This window comes from Oncorhynchus mykiss, chromosome 18 (assembly GCF_013265735.2).
Source record: "Oncorhynchus mykiss isolate Arlee chromosome 18, USDA_OmykA_1.1, whole genome shotgun sequence".
Taxonomy (NCBI): Eukaryota; Metazoa; Chordata; class Actinopteri; order Salmoniformes; family Salmonidae; genus Oncorhynchus; species Oncorhynchus mykiss.
Genome location: NC_048582.1, coordinates 2305091 through 2323451, shown reverse-complemented (window position 1 = coordinate 2323451; position 18361 = coordinate 2305091). Strand labels below are relative to the sequence as shown.

The following is an 18361-nucleotide window of genomic DNA, read 5'->3' as shown; positions in this document are numbered from 1 at the left end:
ATAGGGGAGGTCAGTTAGTGACAGGGCTGGTAACATCTATAGGGTCAGTTAGTGACAGGGCTGGTAACATCTATAGGGGGGGGTCAGTTAGTGACAGGGCTGGTAACATCTATAGGGGGGGTCAGTTAGTGACAGGGCTGGTAACATCTATAGGGGGGGTCAGTTAGTGACATGGCTGGTAACATCTATAGGGGAGGTCAGTTAGTGACAGGGCTGGTAACATCTATAGGGGAGGTCAGTTAGTGGCAGGGCTGGTAACATCTATTGGTGGGGTCAGTTAGTGACAGGGCTGGTAACATCTATAGGTGGGGTCAGTTAGTGACAGGGCTGGTAACATCTATAGGTGGGGTCAGTTAGTGACAGGGCTGGTAACATCTATAGGTGAGGTCAGTTAGTGACAGGGCTGGTAACATCTATAGGGGAGGTCAGTTAGTGACAGGGCTGGTAACATCTATAGGGGAGGTCAGTTAGTGACAGGGCTGGTAACATCTATAGGGGAGGTCAGTTAGTGACAGGGCTGGTAACATCTATAGGGGAGGTCAGTTAGTGACAGGGCTGGTAACATCTATAGGGGAGGTCAGTTAGTGACAGGGCTGGTAACATCTATAGGGGAGGTCAGTTAGTGACAGGGCTGGTAACATCTATAGGGGAGGTCAGTTAGTGACAGGGCTGGTAACATCTATAGGGGAGGTCAGTTAGTGACAGGGCTGGTAACATCTATAGGGTCAGTTAGTGACAGGGCTGGTAACATCTATAGGGGGGGGTCAGTTAGTGACAGGGCTGGTAACATCTATAGGGGAGGTCAGTTAGTGACAGGGCTGGTAACATCTATAGGGTCAGTTAGTGACAGGGCTGGTAACATCTATAGGGGGGGGTCAGTTAGTGACAGGGCTGGTAACATCTATAGGTGGGGTCAGTTAGTGACAGGGCTGGTAACATCTATAGGGGAGGTCAGTTAGTGACAGGGCTGGTAACATCTATTGGTGGGGTCAGTTAGTGACAGGGCTGGTAACATCTATAGGTGGGGTCAGTTAGTGACAGGGCTGGTAACATCTATAGGGGAGGTCAGTTAGTGACAGGGCTGGTAACATCTATAGGGTCAGTTAGTGACAGGGCTGGTAACATCTATAGGGGGGGGTCAGTTAGTGACAGGGCTGGTAACATCTATAGGTGGGGTCAGTTAGTGACAGGGCTGGTAACATCTATAGGTGAGGTCAGTTAGTGACAGGGCTGGTAACATCTATAGGTGGGGTCAGTTAGTGACAGGGCTGGTAACATCTATAGGTGGGGTCAGTTAGTGACAGGGCTGGTAACATCTATAGGTGAGGTCAGTTAGTGACAGGGCTGGTAACATCTATAGGGGAGGTCAGTTAGTGACAGGGCTGGTAACATCTATAGGGGAGGTCAGTTAGTGACAGGGCTGGTAACATCTATAGGGGAGGTCAGTTAGTGACAGGGCTGGTAACATCTATAGGGGAGGTCAGTTAGTGACAGGGCTGGTAACATCTATAGGGGAGGTCAGTTAGTGACAGGGCTGGTAACATCTATAGGGGGGGGGGGTCAGTTAGTGACAGGGCTGGTAACATCTATAGGGGAGGTCAGTTAGTGACAGGGCTGGTAACATCTATAGGTGGGGTCAGTTAGTGACAGGGCTGGTAACATCTATAGGGGAGGTCAGTTAGTGACAGGGCTGGTAACATCTATAGGGGAGGTCAGTTAGTGACAGGGCTGGTAACATCTATAAGGGAGGTCAGTTAGTGACAGGGCTGGTAACATCTATAGGGGAGGTCAGTTAGTGACAGGGCTGGTAACATCTATAGGTGAAGTCAGTTAGTGACAGGGCTGGTAACATCTATAGGGGGGGGGGTCAGTTAGTGGCAGGGCTGGTAACATCTATAGGGGGGTCAGTTAGTGACAGGGAGCGTTGATCAAAAGTAGTGCCCTATAAAGGGAATAGGGTCGAAAGTAGTGCCCTATAAAGGGAATAGGGTCTAAAGTAGTGCCCTATAAAGGGAATAGGGTCTAAAGTAGGGCCCTATAAAGAGAATAGGGTCTAAAGTAGGGCCCTATAAAGGGAATAGGGTCTATAGTAGTGCCCTATAAAGGGAATAGGGTCTATAGTAGTGCCCTATAAAGGGAATAGGGTCTATAGTAGTGCCCTATAAAGGGAATAGGGTCTAAAGTAGTGCCCTATAAAGGGAATAGGGTCTGAAGTCGTGCCCTATACAGGGAATAGGGTCTAAAGTAGTGCCCTATAAAGGGAATAGGGTCTAAAGTAGTGCCCTATAAAGAGAATAGTGTCTAATGTCGTGCCCTATACAGGGAATAGGGTCTATAGTAGTGCCCTATAGAGGGAATAGGGTCTATAGTAGTGACCTATAAATGGAATAGTGTCTGAAGTAGTGCCCTATAGAGGGAATAGGGTCTGAAGTCGTGCCCTATAAAAGGAATAGGGTCTGAAGTAGGGCCCTATACAGGGAATAGGGAGCCAGTTGGGATACATCACCGCAGCGTTTCTCCCTGATTGGTAGGCAGTGCAGCAGCAGCAGTGGGCTTAATGAACAGAACCATTTTTCTGGAGAGGCAATTATAGGATCTGCCAGTTGTGGTTCTGGTTGATCACAACACGTCTCCCCCCACTAACGGTGTAGTTAACACTGAGACCGTTCCCCTCTCTCTCTTTTTAAAATGGAGAGAGAAAACATCACCAGACCCCCCCCCCCCCCCCATATGAAACAATGAAAAGGCTTCAGGTGAGGTTTCATCAAATAAGGGGGGGGGGGGGGAGTACCTGGAACTGCACCGGGGAGTAGTACGCTGTTAGCCTTTTAAATTTATTTTAAATTTTAAAATATATATTATAAAAGTACCTGTCAGATCAACTGTTAATTTATTCCTGCAGTTCTGAATTGTTTTGGTCGTGTGTTTGTGAGTTGCTTTCTGAAACGGTATCAGTGATCCTGTCCATGTGCCACTACACTGTTATTTCTGCTTGAGTTATTATTTACAATGTCTCCCTCTGTTTGACGGGGTCCTTCTGACACAACATGGAAATGGTGCCCATCACTGGTTGGTCTGCTGCAGTCGTAGGCAGCTTTAGCTGACTGGGTGTGTGTGTTTTTATTCCAAATGTCACCCTGTACCCTACATAGTGCACTCGTTTTGACCCAGGCCCTTAAGGAAAAGGAAGCCATTTGGGACACAGGCTCACCTGTGTGATGAATAGAGTCGACAGCAGGAGCCTTGGCCTCGCCTTCACTTCACTGTGAGGTGTGTGTGTGTGTGTCAGTGTAGTGTGTGTCAGTGTAGTGTGTGTCAGTGTTGTGTGTGTCAGTGTGTCAGTGTTGTGTGTGTCAGTGTGTCAGTGTAGTGTGTGTCAGTGTTGTGTGTGTCAGTGTGTCAGTGTTGTGTGTGTCAGTGTGTCAGTGTTGTGTGTGTCAGTGTGTCAGTGTTGTGTGTGTCAGTGTGTCAGTGTTGTGTGTGTCAGTGTTGTCAGTGTGTCAGTGTAGTGTGTGTCAGTGTAGTGTGTGTCAGTGTAGTGTGTGTCAGTGTAGTGTGTGTCAGTGTAGTGTGTGTCAGTGTAGTGTGTGTCAGTGTTGTGTGTGTGTGTGTGTCAGTGTGTCAGTGTAGTGTGTGTGTCGGTGTGTCAGTGTAGTGTAGTGTGTGTGTGTCAGTGTAGTGTGTGTGTCGGTGTGTCAGTGTAGTGTAGTGTGTGTGTGTGTCGGTGTGTCAGTGTAGTGTGTGTGTGTGTCAGTGTAGTGTGTGTGTGTGTCAGTGTAGTGTGTGTGTGTGTCAGTGTAGTGTGTGTGTGTGTGTCAGTGTAGTGTGTGTGTGTGTGTCAGTGTAGTGTGTGTGTGTGTCAGTGTAGTGTGTGTGTGTGTCAGTGTAGTGTGTGTGTGTGTCAGTGTAGTGTGTGTGTGTGTGTCAGTGTAGTGTGTGTGTGTGTCAGTGTAGTGTGTGTCAGTGTAGTGTGTGTCAGTGTAGTGTGTGTGTGTGTGTCAGTGTAGTGTGTGTGTGTGTCAGTGTAGTGTGTGTGTGTGTCAGTGTAGTGTGTGTGTGTGTGTCAGTGTAGTGTGTGTGTGTGTCAGTGTAGTGTGTGTGTGTGTCAGTGTAGTGTGTGAGGAACCAGCGTTCATGACTGGCATGTTGAGAACTGCTCTGCTGCACGCCACCCGCTGGAAAGATCGTTTCCTCCTTGTTTCCACGGCAACGACAGAACACAACGCGTCAACAGGTTAGGAAGCAACAGCAAACAGCACAGCCGGGAATTATTAGATTTTCAGGGTTTTCACCATGCAACTCTTTGATGATATGAAGAGACTAGGTTGGAGGAGGGGGAGGGGACTGGGTTGGAGGAGGGGGGGGGGGACTGGGTTGGAGGAGGGGGGGGACTGGGTTGGAGGAGGGGGGGGGACTGGGTTGGAGGAGGGGGGGGGGGACTGGGTCGGAGGAGGCGGGGGGGACTGGGTCGGAGGGGGGGACTGGGTCGGAGGGGGAGGGGGGGACTGGGTTGGAGGAGGCGGGGGGGGCTGGGTTGGAGGAGGCGGGGGGGACTGGGTCGGAGGGGGAGGGGGGGACTGGGTCGGAGGGGGGGACTGGGTCGGAGGGGGAGGGGGGGACTGGGTCGGAGGGGGGGACTGGGTCGGAGGGGGAGGGGGGGACTGGGTCGGAGGGGGGGACTGGGTCGGAGGGGGAGGGGGGGACTGGGTCGGAGGGGGGGACTGGGTCGGAGGGGGGGGGACTGGGTCGGAGGAGGAGGGGGGGGGAACTGGGTCGGAGGAGGGGGGGGGAACTGGGTCGGAGGAGGAGGGGGGGGGACTGGGTCGGAGGAGGAGGGGGGGAACTGGGTCGGAGGAGGCGGGGGGGACCTTCTCAGGTCAGGGGAACTTGAAGCGGTCAGCTCTATGAACACACCTTCTCAGGTCAGGGGAACTTGAAGCGGTCAGCTCTATGAACACACCTTCTCAGGTCAGGGGAACTTGAAGCGGTCAGCTGTATGAACACACCTTCTCAGGTCAGGGGAACTTGAAGCGGTCAGCTCTACGAACACACCTTCTCAGGTCAGGGGAACTTGAAGCGGTCAGCTCTACGAACACACCTTCCCAGGTCAGGGGAACTTGAAGCGGTCAGCTCTACGAACACACCTTCTCAGGTCAGGGGAACTTGAAGCGGTCAGCTCTATGAACACACCTTCTCAGGTCAGGGGAACTTGAAGCGGTCAGCTCTACGAACACACCTTCCCAGGTCAGGGGAACTTGAAGCGGACAGCTCTATGAACACACCTTCTCAGGTCAGGGGAACTTGAAGCGGTCAGCTCTATGAACACACCTTCTCAGGTCAGGGGAACTTGAAGTGGACAGCTCTACGAACACACCTTCTCAGGTCAGGGGAACTTGAAGCGGTCAGCTGGTTGGATTCCACGCGGCAAATCAAATCTGGTGCGTTTCCTTCCTTCCTTGGATGACGTCTGGCTCCGTCTGTGTTCAGTCACAAAGATAATAATACCAGACGTCTCGTATTCAATATCCCATCTTGATATTATGGTATAGGCAGGACAGGATTCCACCTGCCTGGCTGGCTCAGACTACGTCCAAATTGACACACTATTCCCTTTTGAAGCACACTGCTTTTTGACCATGGTCCCAGAGGGTCTCACGATAGGGAATAGGGGTTTGGGACGTACGTTGGCTCCTAGCCTCAGTGTCTGTCACCTGTGTGATGCAGTGATTGCTATTCAGACCAGGGCCCCTGCTTCTGGCTCACCGCCCAACCCCTGACCCAGCTTGGAACCCGTGGAGACCAGCTGTCGAGCCCAATCATTTCACCTCTCTGTCCGTGTCCCCTCATGGCGCCCTCTTCCCTAGATAGTGCACTACTTTTGAACAGGCCCCCCACCCCCGTAGGGTTGTGCGCTATAAAGGGAGTAGGGTGCCAATTGTGATGCGGCCGTGCTGTCAGCCCAGTCATTTCACCTCCTCACAGACGGACAGACGGAGAGACAGAGAGCCTGGCGCTCTGCTCGTCACACACGCTAGTGACGGGGGTGGACATCACTACAGTTGCATATCGGGACGTTCTAGCGTATCGTTTAGAAAATATCGCAATGTTATTTTTTATTTTTTTGGCGCTAGTTGTCTGTAGCTGCACCAAAAACCTCAGTTTTGTTTTCCATCTCTATAAAATCACAGTATCCAATCGCAATGCCTCAATTCACCTCCCTCTCCAATAAAACTACCAGTGGTGGGGAATTGGACAGAGGTCAGAGGTCCTGATCACCTTATCCCACTAATATTACATTCTGGAGGAGATTCACATCCGCTACAGGGGAGGAGGGGGGAGGACAGGGGAGGAGGAGGGGGGAGGACAGGGGAGGGGGGAGGACAGGGGAGGGGGGAGGACAGGGGAGGGGGGAGGACAGGGGGAGGAGGTCCTGATCACCTTATCCCACTAATATTACATTCTGGAGGAGATGCACAGCCGCTACAGGGGAGGAGGAGGGGGGAGGCGGGGGGAGGAGGAGCTGGGAGGACAGGGGAGGGGGGAGGACAGGGGAGGAGGGGGGGAGGACAGGGGAGGACAGGGGGAGGAGGTCCTGATCACCTTATCCCACTAATATTACATTCTGGAGGAGATGCACAGCCACTGCAGGGGCTGTCTCTGTCTCCTCCCCCTCTTTCTCTCTGTTTCTCCTCCCCCTCTTTCTCTCTGTTTCTCCTCCCCCTCTTTCTCTCTGTCTCCTCCCCCTCTTTCTCTCTGTCTCCTCCCCCTCTTTCTCTCTGTGTCTCCTCCCCCTCTTTCTCTCTGTGTCTCCTCCCCCTCTTTCTCTCTACCTTCTCTCGCTCGCCTCTCGCTCTCCTCTCACTCTCTACCTTCTCCTCTCGCTCGCCTCTCGCTCTCCTCTCACTCTCTACCTTCTCCTCTCGCTCGCCTCTCGCTCTCTACCTTCCCCTCTCTCTCTCCTCTCGCTCTCTACCTTCCCCTCTCTCTCTCCTCTCGCTCTCTACCTTCCTCTCGCTCTCTACATTCCCCTCTCTCTCCCCTCGCTCTCTACCTTCCCCTCTCTCTCTCCTCTCACTCTCTACCTTCCCCTCTCTCTCTCCTCTCGCTCTCTACCTTCCCCTCTCTCTCTCCTCTCGCTCTCTACCTTCCCCTCTCTCTCTCCTCTCGCTCTCTACCTTCCCCTCTCTCTCTCCTCTCGCTCTCTACCTTCTCCTCTCGCTCTCCTCTCTCTCTCTAATTTTTCATTACTTGTTATCCAATACTTTAATTAGCTCTTGTTCTCCCCGACACCTGATTAGTTGGGCTGTTATTGCGGACGGTCGTCGTGGACAGTCGGTCAGTAATTGAAAGATACAGTTTGTTTATGTTTGAATTAAAGGAATGTACTGATAACCATGAAGTGAAAAGGAGTCCATTGCTGCACAGAATGTTTCCAGGTGTACTGGCCATTCTTTTTTTCAACACAGTTGGGACAGGTCAGGCTCCCACCCCAACACCGTTGGGACAGGTCAGGCTCCCACCCCAACACCATTGGGACAGGTCAGGCTCTCACCCCAACACAGGTCAGGCTCCCACCTCAACACAGGTCAGGCTCCCACCTCAACACCGTTGGGACAGGTCAGGCTCCCACCCCAACACTGTTGGGACAGGTCAGACTCCCACCCCAACACCGTTGGGACAGGTCAGGTTCCCACCCCAACACCGTTGGGACAGGCCGGGCTCCCACCCCAACACCGTTGGGACAGGCCGGGCTCCCACCCCAACACGGTTGGGACAGGCCGGGGTTCCCACCCCAACACCGTTGGGACAGGCCGGGCTCCCACCCCAACACCGTTGGGACAGGCCGGGCTCCCGCCCCAACACCGTTGGGACAGGCCGGGCTCCCGCCCCAACACCGTTGGGACAGGCCGGGCTCCCGCCCCAACACCGTTGGGACAGGCCGGGCTCCCGCCCCAACACCGTTGGGACAGGCCGGGCTCCCGCCCCAACACCGTTGGGACAGGCCGGGCTCCCGCCCCAACACCGTTGGGACAGGCCGGGCTCCCGCCTCAACACAGGTCGGGCTCCCACCCCAACACTGTTGGGACAGGTCAGGCTCCCACCTCAACACAGGTCAGGCTCCCACCCCAACACCGTTGGGACAGGTCAGGCTCCCACCCCAACACCGTTGGGACAGGTCAGGCTCCCACCCCAACACCGTTGGGACAGGTCAGGCTTCCACCCCAACACCGTTGGGACAGATCAGGCTCCCACCCCAACACCGTTGGGACAGATCAGGCTCCCACCCCAACACCGTTGGGACAGATCAGGCTCCCACCCCAACACCGTTGGGACAGGTCAGGCTCGTCCTCTTCATCCACCTTCAAGTTCTTTTGGTTGACAGAACTGATGGGAGGATTTCATGACAACGATGATCTTTGACTGTGACAGAAATGACCTTTTTTTTCCCCCCCAGAATGAATAATTCATATCACATTGGGCTTGTGTGACCTGAGACTATATCCAGTCCATTGCTAAAGCTAGATGGGATTGCGGGGGGGAAGGCTAGCGTCAACAAGTGGGGCCTATTGGTGTGTGTGTGTGTGTGTGTGTGTGTATTTAATGTCTTCGTTTGTTTATTAAATCACTTACTCAAATATATTCTGTTCTTGACTCTTTCAGTTGAATAGAAGAAGTGTTTTCAAAAATAATAATGAATGTAAATCAACCAGGAGCACATTTAAGTTGTAACTGCTGGGGAAACACAGACTTGGAGAAAACGTGTATGAAATCCACATTGTGTGTCGGACTGAAATTAGACGAGACTAGTGTGTTCTGTCAGGCGGGGAGTGGAACTGTGTGTGTGTGTGTTCTGTGTGTTTGTGTCAGGTGGGGTATTTCGTGGGGAATGGAAGTGAGAGAGTGTGCCATGTTTATTTATGTTGAGTGATTTGCTGTTCATGGGGCCTCGACTTCTCACATTATGAGACCTGGCTTCTCCATCTAAATCTCACAGTGCAAATATAATGTGATTTAAAAGAGGAAGTATGTCATGAATGCAGCAGCCAGCTTTGATGAGATGGCAGCCCCAACGGGGTGGGTGTGCAGGGTTTTTTCTGCGTCATGAAGGGGCTTAGGCGGGTGGGTGGGGGGGGCGTGGCAGGGGGGCTTGGCAGGCGGCACGGTCGGGGTCTTTTGGCGACGCTGAATTTTAGAAGCCATCATCTTGGAGGAAACACTGGCTTATAGCCACAACAGTTGAAGCGTTAGAGCCAAATTTGTAGGAAGTCGGCAGGTAGGCCCGTTAACGCGGCGCGGCCTACCTCCGGTGGTTTCTCTCTCCGGTGGTTTCTCCCGTTAACGAGGCCTACCTCTCTGGTGGTTTCTCCCGTTAACGCTGCCTACCTCTCCGATGGTTTCTCCCGTTAACGAGGCCTACCTCTCCGGTGGTTTCTGTCGTTAACGAGGCCTACCTCTCCGGTGGTTTCTCCCGTTAACGCTGCCTCCCTCTCCGGTGGTTTCTCCCGTTAACGTGCCTCCCTCTCCGGTGGTTTCTCCCGTTAACGAGGCCTACCTCTCTGGTGGTTTCTCCCGTTAACGCTGCCTCCCTCTCCGGTGGTTTCTCTCTCTGGTGGTTTCTCCCGTTAACCCTGCCTCCCTCTCCGGTGGTTTCTCCCGTTAACCCTGCCTCCCTCTCCGGTGGTTTCTCCTGTTAACGTGCCTCCCTCTCCGGTGGTTTCTCCCGTTAACCCTGCCTCCCTCTCCGGTGGTTTCTCCTGTTAACGTGCCTCCCTCTCCGGTGGTTTCTCCCGTTAACGCTGCCTCCCTCTCCGGTGGTTTCTCCCATTAACCCTGCCTCCCTCTCCGGTGGTTTCTCCCGTTAACCCTGCCTCCCTCTCCGGTGGTTTCTCCCGTTAACCCTGCCTCCCTCTCTGGTGGTTTCTCTCTCCGGTGGTTTCTGCCTGCCTCCCTCTCCGGTGGTTTCTGCCGTTAACCCTGCCTCCCTCTCCGGTGGTTTCTCCCGTTAACCCTGCCTACCTCTCCGGTGGTTTCTCCCGTTAACCCTGCCTCCCTCTCTGGTGGTTTCTCTCTCCGGTGGTTTCTGCCGTTAACCCTGCCTCCCTCTCCGGTGGTTTCTGCCGTTAACCCTGCCTCCCTCTCCGGTGGTTTCTCCCGTTAACCCTGCCTACCTCTCCGGTGGTTTCTCCCGTTAACCCTGCCTCCCTCTCTGGTGGTTTCTCTCTCCGGTGGTTTCTGCCGTTAACCCTGCCTCCCTTTCCGGTGGTTTCTGCCGTTAACCCTGCCTCCCTCTCCGGTGGTTTCTCCCGTTAACCCTGCCTACCTCTCCGGTGGTTTCTCCCGTTAACCCTGCCTCCCTCTCCGGTGGTTTCTCCCGTTAACCCTGCCTCCCTCTCCGGTGGTTTCTCCCGTTAACCCTGCCTACCTCTCCGGTGGTTTCTCCCGTTAACCCTGCCTACCTCTCCGGTGGTTTCTCCCGTTAACGCGGCCTACCTCTCCGGCGGTTTCTCCCGTTAACGCTGCCTACCTCTCCGGTGGTTTCTCCCGTTAACCCTGCCTCCCTCTCTGGTGGTTTCTCTCTCCGGTGGTTTCTCCCGTTAACCCTGCCTCCCTCTCCGGTGGTTTCTCCCGTTAACGCGCCTCCCTCTGCGGTGGTTTCTCCCGTTAACGCGCCTCCCTCTCCGGTGGTTTCTCCCGTTAACGCGCCTCCCTCTCCGGTGGTTTCTCCCGTTAACGCGCCTCCCTCTCCGGTGGTTTCTCCCGTTAACGCGCCTCCCTCTCCGGTGGTTTCTCCCGTTAACGCGCCTCCCTCTCCGGTGGTTTCTCCCGTTAACGCGCCTCCCTCTCCGGTGGTTTCTCCCGTTAACGCGCCTCCCTCTCCGGTGGTTTCTCCCGTTAACGCGCCTCCCTCTCCGGTGGTTTCTCCCGTTAACGCGCCTCCCTCTCCGGTGGTTTCTCCCGTTAACACGGCCTACCTCTCCGGTGGTTTCTCCCGTTAACCCGGCCTCCCTCTCCGGTGGTTTCTCCCGTTAACGCGCCTCCCTCTCCGGTGGTTTCTGCCTCTCTGTATCTGCAGTCTGGTTTTCTGTCTATTTTTCCTCTGAGGCCCACTGTGTTACACCTTTAGTATGCGTCCCAAATGGCACCCTATGTCCTTTTATAAGTGCTCTACCTATAGGGCTCTGGTCAAAAGTACTGCACAATATGGGGAAAAGGGTTCTATAGTGCTCTGGTCTAAAGTAGTGCACTATATATAGGGAATAGGGTTCTATAGGGCTCTGGTCTAAAGTAGTGCACTATATATAGAGAATAGGGTTCTATAGGGCTCTGGTCTAAAGTAGTGCACTATATATAGGGAATAGGGTTCTATAGGGCTCTGGTCTAAAGTAGTGCACTATATATAGAGAATAGGGTTCTATAGGGCTCTGGTCAAAAGTAGTGCACTATATAGGGAATAGGGTTCTATAGGGCTCTGGTCTAAAGTAGTGCACTATATATAGGGAATAGGGTTCTATAGGGCTCTGGTCTAAAGTAGTGCACTATATATAGAGAGTAGGCTGCCGTTTGGGACAGTCTACCACCGTGTGTTTTCTCCGGTCTCCTAGTTAATTGGATACCTGCGTTTCGCTGGCTGTTTATTATTACTTCATCCGACTTCTCTCTCTCGCTCTCTGTTTCCCTCGTTTTTTTTTTGTTTCTTGGAAGTTCAGCAGGTTTAATCTAATTTGGACTGATGATCAGGCTGCTGAGGCATCGGTCCTGCTGGCTACCTGCAATGTGGATTGTTATTCCCTCCCCCCATGCTCTCTCGAAGCTGAACTAACTGGGGGAAAACAACTGAGTTCTTTCTATCACAGTGGGGAGGGAACGTTGGAGTTGCAATGTTGACCTTTCGGAATAAGTGGTTGGGAGGATAGTGGTTGGGAGGATAGTGATTGGAGGATAGTGATTGAAGGATAGTGATTGGAGGATAGTGATTGGAGGATAGTGATTGGAGGATAGTGATTGGAGGATAGTGATTGGAGGATAGTGATTGGAGGATAGTGATTGGAGGATAGTGATTGGAGGATAGTGATTGGAGGATAGTGATTGGAGGATAGTGATTGGAGGATAGTGATTGGAGGATAGTGATTGGAGGATAGTGATTGGAGGATAGTGATTGGAGGATAGTGATTGGCGGATAGTGATTGGCGGATAGTGATTGGCGGATAGTGATTGGCGGATAGTGATTGGCGGATAGTGATTGGCGGATAGTGATTGGCGGATAGTGATTGGCGGATAGTGATTGGAGGATAGTGATTGCGGATAGTGATTGCGGATAGTGATTTGCGGATAGTGATTGGCGGATAGTGATTGGCGGATAGTGATTGGCGGATAGTGATTGGCGGATAGTGATTGGCGGATAGTGATTGGCGGATAGTGATTTGGAGGATAGTGATTTGGAGGATAGTGATTGGAGGATAGTGATTTGGAGGATAGTGATGGTAGGATAGTGATTTGGAGGATAGTGATTTGGAGGATAGTGATTGGAGGATAGTGATTGGCGGATAGTGATTGGCAGATAGTGATTGGCGGATAGTGATTGGCGGATAGTGATTGGAGGATAGTGATTTGGAGGATAGTGATTGGAGGATAGTGATTTGGCGGATAGTGATTGGCGGATAGTGATTTGGAGGATAGTGATTGGAGGATGGTGATTGGAGGATAGTGATTGGAGGATAGTGATTGGAGGATAGTGATTGGAGGATAGTGTCGGGGCCGTCATAATTTGAACGTATAACGTGTAACCCATGTTTTATGGAAGATGACGAAAATAAAAATAACCAGTCACATAACCCTTAAATTATTATGATATATTTATTTTTTTGTTGGAGCGAACAGCTTCCTGAAGACGGGGCAGCTGGGTATTCGTGTGGTTGTCTTAACAACGTGATGAAACTCCTTGCTGAAACAAAACAAGGCGTTGTAGGAAACACGTCTTCGGTTGCCTAGGCGACGCCCCCTTTTCCACTTTTTGAGCAGCAGCCCACATAGAAATGGAATGAATATTTAATTGTATTCGAACGGTTATTACGATGACCGCGGCCATTTTGGCCAATTACCATCATGCGAAATCCCATGACAGTCACACCCTGAGATATTGTTGCCTTAAGGATCTTGTTTTCACGACACCAGTATTGAGATACTACGATATAGCCTGGGCAAAATACACCTGTGATTCTAGCCTGGGCAAAATACACCTGTGATTCTAGCCTGGGCAAAATACACCTGTGATTCTAGCCTGGGCAAAATACACCTGTGATTCTAGCCTGGGCAAAATACACCTGTGATTCTAGCCTGGGCAAAATACACCTGTGATTCTAGCCTGGGCAAAATACACCTGTGATTCTAGCCTGGGCAAAATACACCTGTGATTCTAGCCTGGGCAAAATACACCTGTGATTCTAGCCTGGGCAAAATACACCTGTGACTATAGCCTGGGCAAAATACACCTGTGACTATAGCCTGGGCAAAATACACCTGTGACTATAGCCTGGGCAAAATACACCTGTGACTATAGCCTGGGCAAAATACACCTGTGACTATAGCCTGGGCAAAATACACCTGTGATTCTAGCCTGGGCAAAAGACACCTGTGATTCTAGCCTGGGCAAAATACACCTGTGATTCTAGCCTGGGCAAAATACACCTGTGATTCTAGCCTGGGCAAAATACACCTGTGATTCTAGCCTGGGCAAAATACACCTGTGATTCTAGCCTGGGCAAAATACACCTGTGACTCTAGCCTGGGCAAAATACACCTGTGACTCTAGCCTGGGCAAAATACACCTGTGACTCTAGCCTGGGCAAAATACACCTGTGACTCTAGCCTGGGCAAAATACACCTGTGACTCTAGCCTGGGCAAAATACACCTGTGACTCTAGCCTGGGCAAAATACACCTGTGACTCTAGCCTGGGCAAAATACACCTGTGACTCTAGCCTGGGCAAAATACACCTGTGACTCTAGCCTGGGCAAAATACACCTGTGACTCTAGCCTGGGCAAAATACACCTGTGACTCTAGCCTGGGCAAAATACACCTGTGACTCTAGCCTGGGCAAAATACACCTGTGACTCTAGCCTGGGCAAAATACACCTGTGACTCTAGCCTGGGCAAAATACACCTGTGACTCTAGCCTGGGCAAAATACACCTGTGACTCTAGCCTGGGCAAAATACACCTGTGACTCTAGCCTGGGCAAAATACACCTGTGACTCTAGCCTGGGCAAAATACACCTGTGACTCTAGCCTGGGCAAAATACGCATGTGATTCTAGCCTGGGCAAAATACGAATGTGATTCTAGCCTGGGCAAAATACACCTGTGATTCTCTAGCCTGGGCAAAATACACCTGTGACTCTCTAGCCTGGGCAAAATACACCTGTGACTCTGGGTGACAACATGAGGCTGTTTCTTCCAACACTAGGATGGTTTTGCTCAAAAAATCCAATCCGCTTCATGTTTTGTTTCCTTCCTTCCTTTCCTAGTAAGGCGATACTGTTGTCGAGACAGTACTGTTGTCGAGACAGTACTGTTGTCGAGACAGTACTGTTGTCGAGACAGTACTGTTGTCGAGGTCAGAGCTTTAGGGATCTTATGGATATCAGGCAGTTGGTTCGTCTGCCTCCTCTTCTTCTCTCAGTCCTTGGGTCTGTTTAGTGTCTTGTTGGCCAGGACTGGCTGCGGTGGGCCTCGGAGAGACTGGTTGGAGATATTGTGTCTCTGACGGAGAGTGGAGTCTGCATCCCAACTGACTTCTTGTTTAATTTCCTACGTAGTGCGCTACTTTTGACAAAACCCCACAGTCATTTAAGACTCAGCTAGAGACCGGGATGATACTGGCATCTCTGGGTAAAGTCTGTCAGCTAGAGACCGGGATGAGACTGGCATCTCTGGGTAAAGTCTGTCAGCTAGAGACCGGGATGAGACTGGCATCTCTGGGTAAAGTCTGTCAGCTAGAGACCGGGATGAGACTGGCATCTCTGGGTAAAGTCTGTCAGCTAGAGACCGGGATGAGACTGGCGTCTCTGGGTAAAGTCTGTCAGCTAGAGACCGGGATGAGACTGGCGTCTCTGGGTAAAGTCTGTCAGCTAGAGACCGGGATGAGACTGGCTTCTCTGGGTAAAGTCTGTCAGCTAGAGACCGGGATGAGACTGGCTTCTCTGGGTAAAGTCTGTCAGCTAGAGACTGGGATGAGACTGTCTCTAGAATGTAATTTGACCAGGGCCAATAGGGACCTGTTTTATACAGGGAGTAGAATGCAATTTGACCAGGGCCAATAGGGACCTGTTTTATACAGGGAGTAGAATGTAATTTGACCAGGGCCAATAGGGACTTGTTTTATACAGGGAGTAGAATGTAATTTGACCAGGGCCAATAGGGACTTGTTTTATACAGGGAGTAGAATGTAATTTGACCAGGGCCAATAGGGACTTGTTTTATACAGGGAGTAGAATGTAATTTGACCAGGGCCCATTGAGAACCTGTTTTATACAGGGAGTAGAATGTAATTTGACCAGGGCCCATTGGGAACCTGTTTTATACAGGGAGTAGAATGTAATTTGACCATGGCCCATTGGGACCCGTTTTATACAGGGAGCAGCTTTAGTTTGCAATGCCAGCAGCACCACCCTGCATCCCACTGTTGGCTTACCTCTGAAGCTAAGCAGGGTTGGTCCTGGTCAGTCCCTGGATGGGAGACCAGATGCTGCTGGAAGTGGTGTTGGAGGGCCAGTAGGAGGCACTCTTGCCTCTCTGGTCTAAAATTAATAAATTAAAATATGCCCCAGAGCAGTGAATTGGGGACATTGCCCTGTGTAGGGTGCTGTCTTTTAGATGGGACGTTAAACGGGTGTCCTGACTCTCTGAGGTCATTAGTCTGATCTGTTAATTCTTAACTCACAGGGCTTATACCCTCGGGTCAGAAGTGGGCGTAACCGCCTTTAGGGCAATTCTCTGGGCGTACCAAGTTAAGGGCAAGAGTCTAGATTTGACTCAAATCCAATTTTAGACAACTAACTTCACATTTCATCTTTACCAAAACATTCTCTTTGATTTGGACATTTTCCGCACAAAGTACAGTCACAATGTTTTCGTAATAACGTCATCTATTAACCTTTTAATAACAAAACAAAAACGACATTTAGATTCTCATATTACATCTATCGTCATGACCACCAAATGACATACATTCTCATATTCCATCTATCGTCATGACCACCAAATGACATACATTCTCATATTCCATCTATCGTCATGACCACCAAATGACATACATTCTCATATTCCATCTATCGTCATGACCACCAAATGACATACATTCTCATATTCCATCTATCGTCATGACCACCAAATGACATACATTCTCATATTACATCTATCGTCATGACCACCAAATGACATACATTCTCATATTCCATCTATCGTCATGACCACCAAATGACATACATTCTCATATTCCATCTATCGTCATGACCACCAAATGACATACATTCTCATATTCCATCTATCGTCCTGACCACCAAATGACATACATTCTCATATTCCATCTATCGTCATGACCACCAAATGACACACATTCTCATATTCCATCTATCGTCCTGACCACCAAATGACATACATTCTCATATTCCATCTATCGTCATGACCCTGGCCTCGTTCTGGAACTCTGGCCTCGTTCTGGAACTCTCTTTCTGGAACCCCGGACTCGTTCTAGAACTCCGACTTTCAGACCTGTAGAAAACTGACGTCATGATTTGACATCGTATTTTTCAGAGTTCTTAGATTTCTTGAAAGCACCATTTTTAAGTCATGGTATACTTTCGCCAGTTCATATCTATGTGAAGTCGGCTGTACAACTGACTAGGTATCTCCCTTTCAGATATCAACATGGGGCTGTGGGCCAAAACACGTTGGGAACCCCGTGACCTAAACCCACATAGCTGCATCCTTATCATGGTCACTAAACATACATTAATCATGTCATTTCACATATGCGTAGGGCAAGCCTCACCATCTCTCAATATTGGCCTCCATTAATTGGATATTTGAGTAATGTCAAATATGAAGGGAACTATAGCTGACCAGTACGAGTGGTTTTTAGGTTTTGATATCACGGATGGGATGGTCAAACATCCATATCTTTGTCTGAGAATTTGAGAGTGGTTCCGATTCTTATTGTTTCAACTGCTGATTGGTTCCCTTCAAGCCTCTCTATGATCTGATTGGTTCCCTTCAAGCCTCTCTATGATCTGATTGGTTCCCTTCAAGCCTCTCTATGATCTGATTGGTTCCCCGTCAAGCATTTCTATGATCTGATTGGTTCCCCGTCAAGCATCTCTATGATCTGATTGGTTCCCCGTCAAGCATCTCTATGATCTGATTGGTTCCCCGTCAAGCCTCTCTATGATCTGATAGAGCCTCTTGTGTCCAATAGGTAGAGTATTCGGGAATAGTTCCAAACCGCTTTGAAAGCTGCCCAGTTGGACTTTCTGTCTCGTCAGTAGTTTAACTTTCTAATTATGGACCAACTTTGGGACCAAGAGAAGCTTTGATGACTACAAAAGCTGTCAGAACTCGAAGCGATTGCGTACACATTATTATTTTATTTTGCACGTGATGGTTATTTGCGTCTAGCAAATTCTGAAAACCCCGGTGTCGAGTCGATCGTTGACAACAAAAAAAATGACTTTGAATGCATAATTGCTGTCACAACTTGCCTTGGGTCTTTTTTTTTGTTCTAGTGGTTCTGAAGTAGGTCTTGCTTTGGGCGGAGCTACGGTAAGCTTCCCAAACAGCACCCTGTTCTGGTCAAAAGTAGTGCACTATGTAGGGGGAGTCGGGTGCCATTGAGGACACACCCACTGCGTCTTTGCAAATTGTCAGGTTGTGGGTGTTCTGAAGCTAGAGTTAGAAACTACTCCTTCCTTCTTTTTTTTTAGGTTCAATAATTATGCATCCAATTATCCTGTCATATGTATATATGCGCATATTTCTTCCTCAACTCGCTGGGCTAATCGTTGAATTGATCTGAGGGAGAGAAATATGTTACATTTGGGTACTGTGCTGCCTCTCTGCCTGGCTTGGCAGGCTTTTCTATCTATCCCTCCCTCCTTCTTTCCTCTCTCTCTCTCTGTCTCTCTCGCTCTCTCTGTCTCTCTCTCTCTCGCTCTCTCTCTCTCTCGCTCTCTCTCTCTCTCGCTCTCTCTCTCTCTCTCGCTCTCTCGCTCGCTCTCGCTCTCGCTCTCACTCTCTGTCTATGTCGCTCTCTCGCTCTCTCGCTCTCTCGCTCTCTCGCTCTCTCGCTCTCGCTCTAGCTCGTTCTC

General features: G+C 50.5%; 1 protein-coding gene across 1 annotated transcript in view; it reads left to right on the top strand.

The window, feature by feature from the left end:
* The window catches only part of LOC110517047 (protein diaphanous homolog 3), a 536597-nt gene that overhangs the window by 16536 nt on the left and 501700 nt on the right, over positions 1–18361 (top strand). The window lies entirely within an intron of this gene.